Source organism: Microtus oregoni, unplaced genomic scaffold, assembly GCF_018167655.1.
Source record: "Microtus oregoni isolate MIOR12 unplaced genomic scaffold, Mior012 000029F_ref0000214, whole genome shotgun sequence".
Classification (NCBI taxonomy): domain Eukaryota; kingdom Metazoa; phylum Chordata; class Mammalia; order Rodentia; family Cricetidae; genus Microtus; species Microtus oregoni.
In genome coordinates this window covers 19672598-19678597 of record NW_024543088.1, presented here as the reverse complement: position 1 = coordinate 19678597, position 6000 = coordinate 19672598, and positions in this window count along the sequence as shown.

The window sequence follows — 6000 nt, the reverse complement described above, 5'->3', positions numbered from 1 at the left end:
AAAACAAACAGTAGGTCTGATGTGAAGATGCTTTTAAAAAGTGGTTTCGTGGGGCCAGGCGGTGGTGGCGAATGCCTTTAATCCTAGCACTTGAGAGGCAGAGGAAGGTGAGTTCGAGGCCAGCCTGATCTATAGAGCGAGTTCCAGGACAGACTCCAAAGCTGTCTTGAAAAATCAAAAATAAGTAAGTAAATAAATAAATAAAATAAATTTTAAAAAAGTGCTTTCATGGAATTGGAAAAAAGATGGCAGGGTGGAGCAGTACATGACCGCAACAAGTGTGGGAGCCTGGCTGCAGAAGACAAAAGAGCATGTTCTTGCTGAGTGGGGCCTCGGGCCACTGGGAGGCTCCCGCACCACCACATCCACCTCGACCTGTTCCAACCACAGGTTCTGCCCACTACATGGAGCCTCCACGCTGCTGCTTGCGCTGCTCATGCTGCTGGGGGGAGGTCAGTGTGGGCTCTGGTACAGCCAACTGGGGGCTGCAAACATGATGGCTTTGCTAGAGCCAAGGGCAAGGTGGCACAGCAGCCTGGAGCTCTCGCAGTCCTGGCCCTGACACGCTGCACAGCCTCGTGGTCACCCTGACTTTGAGTGGCAGCAGGATGTCTAAGAAGAGTGCTTCATGTTCTGGATTGAGTCTCCTCTGAGGGACTTCTGTGGTTCGTACTGCGGCCGGAGGCCATGTTAGTGTCTGTGATATATGCTGCTGTTAGAAGCCATGTTGATGTCTGTGACCCATGTGCTATTGGAAGCCACACTGACGTCCATGGTCCAGGCTGCTGCAGGAGACCATGTTGATGTCCGTGGTCCGCGTTGCCACTGGAGACCATGCTGATATCTGTGATTCCTGCTGCCTCCAGCTGCTACAGGCAAGAAAGCTTCTTTGGCAGTGGTATCAACAACTGCAAACGCATAAGTGATAATGAGACACATTGTAGGGTTGTGTGACAACCTTTCCCCCTGCACCAAGAAAGGAAGCTATTGAAAAGAGTCCTTAAAAGCCGTGATAAAGATGCTGAAGTGTAGCTCTTCAGAGTTGATGGCCTCTGGCAAGGGGTGGGGGCGGGGAAGGACTCAGTTATCTTTAAGGGTTGGCCACAGGGAGTTCTGACCGCATTCCACCGAGTGTATGAACATCACAAATTGGACTTGGTGGGGCTTTTGGGGAGGGTCCAAGGGTGGGAGGGTAGATCTGGGAGGAACGGAAAGTGAGTGTGATCAGGATGCATTGTACGAAATTCCCAAATAATTAATAAAAATAATATGTTGGGGAAAAATTATTAAGATGTAAGTTCTTTATATATTCTGAACATGAGCCAGCTATGTAACAAACGTATTTCCTCTCGGTTTGTAGCTTGCTCTTCACCTTTCTAATGATAGCCTGTCTTAGTCTGCTGTCTCAGACAGGCCCCAAACCTAGGTGAGACTAGGAAGGTATTTTCCACAGTTCTGAAATCTATGAAATGCAGGTTCCTGATGCCAGCATGCTTGTGCCTGTCAGGCCCAGTCTCTAGGATTCTGTCCCTGCTTCTTCCCTCTCTAGGGGAAGAATGTTGTATTTTTACATAGAAGGAAATAGAGACCATGACCACAGCAACTCTTATGAAGAAAACATTTAATTGAGGTGGCGGCTTACAGTTCAGATGTTTGGTCCATTATCACATGGTGTGGAACATGGCAGCGTGCAGGCAGACATGGTGCTGGCTACATCTTGATCAGAGGGAATTAGACTGTGACACTGGAAATAGCTTGAGCATAAGGGATAGCCCCAAAGTGACTCAGTTTCCATCTGGAGTTTATTCTGACTTGAGTTCAAGCTTGCCTGCTCTGCCTGCTCCAGTATCGTTAAGAGCTGTGAGAATGTTCTGATTAAGCCCATGGGAAAGAGCATTTTGCTCATGAGAAATATCACATCATCTACAAAGACCCAGGCTGGTAAATGCCAGCCAAAGGCACATCCAGATAGAAAAAGAAACTGCTGCTAGCAGGATTTGCGTGATAGATAATGAGGCCACTGCTACTTGCTTCTTTCTCTCAAGGTCAGTGCAGGGAGGTGGTTAACTGATTATGCTGTTCTTTGGGCTGCTTTTTGCCTGTAATTAGCATACATGCTGGGTGAGAAATAAACTCGGAGCTGTGCACTATTTCCTGGCAGTCCTGAATCTATCCTGTGTTTCTGTCTCAGTTTCTTTCAATCTGACATTTCCTTAGGCTCATGCCACCTCCAGGTACCAGGGTTGATTTAATGGAGCGGTCTCAGACAAGCATAGGAAAACTCAAAGCCTGCACCCACAGGGTCACACTTCCTCCAACAAAGCCACACCCACTCCAACAAAGCCACACCTCTTAAGAGTGCCACTCACTTTGGGGGCCATTTTCTATCAAACCACACACCAGGACAGTTCCTGAAAGGCTTCAGTCCCAAATCCAGTCTGCACGCTCATTTTATGCTCTAAAACCACAAGGTGAGGCAAGCAAGTGCACAAGCAGGACTTTTTCCAGAAACATACATGGCAGTTAGCTTTTTTGCTTTTCAAAGGTAAATTATTGTTAGTTGTTTTTTACTCTTCACTCTTTTGGATCTTTTATGGGCTCACCACCCAGCTCCCCAAATAATCACACATGGAGGCTTATAATGCCTGACCTTATCTTGACTTGTTTCTTGCCAGCTTTTCTTAACTTAAATTATCCTGACTGCCTTTTGCCTCTGGGATTTTTCCTTTTCTCACTTTTGTATTATCTTCTTTTCCTTCTTACTCCGCGGCTGGCTGGGTGGCTGGGTGGCAAGTCCCTGACGTCTTCCTCCCCTTGTCCTCTGTGCTCTTCCCTCCCTTCCAGATTTCTCCTATTTATCCTCTCTGCCTGCCAGTCCCTCCTATCCTTGCTCCTGTCACACTATTGGCCATTCAACTCTTTATTAGACCATCAGGTGTGTTTTAGGCAGGCAAAGAACCACAGCTTCACAGAGCTAAACAAATGCAGCGCAAACAGAAGTCACACACCTTACAATAATATTCCACAACAGCAGATGCTATAATTGACAAGTGTAAGCTTTTGTGCTCAGGTTGCTAAGGGCAAAGACTACCTTGGGGCTGGGACTTTTCAATTGCCTTGGCCCCTGTCAGGGTCATTCTGTTCCAGATCATGAAGTTAAGCTTGGCAGTAAACAGTGCAAGCAATGCTTTAACTAAATCACCAAGTGAATCAATGAATCAATATGTATAGTTGGTCTTTGCTATCGTGTTCTGTTTCCTGTTTAGTAAGGCACGTCAGTATGGAAGCCAGTGGATACAGATTCTTCTTTACTCAGATGCTCACCAGCATTTGCTTTCTTATTTATTCATTATTTTATTTTATAATTTATTCTCTCACACAACACATCCTGACTACAACCTCTCCTCCCTCCCTTCCTCCTTGTCCTCTCTTCACCTTCCTTCTTTAGATCCACTGCTCCTCTGTTTCCCCTCAGAAAGGATCAGGCCTCCCAGTGATATCAACCGAACTCAGCTTAACGAGATGTAATAAGACTGGGCATAAGCCTCATATGCAGGCTGGATGAGGCAACCAAGTAAGAGGAAAAGAGTCCCATGAGCAGGGGAAAAGGTCAGAGACTCCCAGTCCCACTGTTAGGAGTCTAACAAAAAACCCATGCTAAACAACCGTAATACATATAAAGGACCTAGCACAGACTCATGCAGGCTCTATGGTTACCATTTCAGTCTTTGTGAGTACTTAGGAGCCCTGCTTAGTTGACTCTGTGGGCCATGTTCTCACGATGTCCATGACCCCTCTGGCTCCTATAATCCATCCTCCCCTCTTCTGCAAAGTTCTACATGCTCTACCTAATGTTTGACTCTGTGTATCTGCATCTTTTCCCATCAGCTGTTGGAGGAAGCCTTTCTGATTGGCGGACTGGGTGTGGGTGGGTATGGGAACAGGAAGGGTTACAGGGGGCAGGGAGGGAACAGAGGGAAAGACAATTAGAATAGATGGGCATTTAGGGGTGATATGGAACCTCTGAGGGTGACCTACTGAAGATGCCTAGTAATGGAGGATTAGGAGTCTGAACGGGTGTCTTCTGTAATCAGGCTAGACTCCCAGTGGTGCGTCTGGAAAACCAACCCAGTCACAAAACCTATGACCTACAATCAATCCGGTCTGCAAGATGTGCTAGGGCAATCAATGGTGGCTCAGAGATTATGGGTATTTGCTGTGGGGTTTCCCTCTGTATGTGAATACCATTAGTTAATAAAGAAACTGTCTCATGCCTGAGCAGGGCAGAACAGAGGTAGGCAGGGAAAATAAAACTGAATGCTGGGAGAAAGAAGGATGAGGCAGAGAAGCCAGAGACAGACGCCAGACAGAACTTTACCCAGTAAGCCACAGCCAAGTGGTGATACACAGATTAGTAGAAATGGGTTAAATTCAGATGTAAGAATTAGCCAATAAGAAGCTAGAGCTAATGGGCCAAGCAGTGATTTAATTAATACAGTATCTGTGTGGTTATTTTGGATCTGAGCTGCTGGGCAGTAGGGAAATGAACCAGCAGCCTCCTACAGCAGGTATTGGTAACCAATGACTGAACTAATTTGAGACTCATGCCACCAGAGGGAACCTGTCCTAGTTAAGGTTGATATGCTGTGAAGAGACACCATGACCACACAACTCTTATAAAGGAAAACATTTCACTGGGCAGCTTACAGGATCAGAAGTTTAGTTTATTATCATCATGATGGGACATGGCGGCATGCAGGCAGACATGGTCGTGGAAAAGGAGTTGCATCTTTAACCCCCAGGCAAAAGGAAGTGGTCTGAGACACTAGGCATGGCTTGAGCATATATGAGACTTCAAAGCCCAATCCCACAGTGGCACACTTCCTCCAACAAAGACATAGTTACTCCAACAAAGCCACATCTCCTAATAGTACCACTCCCTATGTACTTATGGGGGCCAGTGACATTCAAACTCCCACAGAGCCCAGTGGTCAGGTGACGCTGTCTGAATGGCTGGGATCTGGAAGCTGAAAGGCTCAGAGTCATAGGTAGAAACAAACATAGCTGATGAAAAAAGCCAATGAAATGATTCCTAATGATATTCTGCTATACTTACAGGATCATTTGTTTTCTTGACAATAGCCATTCTGGTTGGTTTAAGATGGAATCCCAAAGAGGTTTTAATTTGCATTCCATTGGGGGCTAACATTGGTGTTGAACACTTTTCAAGTAGTTGCTGGCCATTTGTATTTATTCTTTTGAGAACTCTCTGTTTAATTAATCACGTTTATTGATTGGGTAGTTTGGAGTTTTGTTGATTAACTTTTTACCTATTTATATATCCTAGATTAAAATTCCTCCATGATGTGTAGTTGGCAAAGGTTTTCTCCTATTCCGATGCTGTCTCCTCGTGCTCTGGAGAGTTAGTCTGCTGTACAGAACTTTTTAATTTTAATATGATCCCATTCCCTGCACTTGTGGAGTTCCTTTTCAGAAAATCCTCACCTGTGCCTGCACCTTGAAGTATTTTTTATCTGTTTTCCTATAGTAGTTTCAAAGTTGCGGGTCTTCAAATATTTGGTCCACTTTGAATGGTTTAGTATATGCAGGCATGGTGATAAAAGGGAGTATCTCAGCTCTTTGGTTTCAGTAAGGGTTGATTTGTGGCTTAGCATGTGGTTTATCTTAGAGATGCTTCCCATAGGCTGAGGGGAAGAATGTGTATTCTGTTTCCATTGTATGGACTATTCTGTACATATCTGTTGAGTCCATTTGATCTATGGTGTAGTTTAACTCAGGTTTCGTTATTGGTTTTTCGGTCAGGTGACTATCTAGAGGTGAGAGTTTGTTATTAAGGTTACCCACTAGTTAGTACCAAGACCTGTATGACCTTTAGGCCCATTATTGTTTGTTGGGAAACCAAACATTTGATGCAAATACATTTACAGTCGTTATAGCTACTTTCTATTAATACCATTATTTTATTGCATGTATATGGGT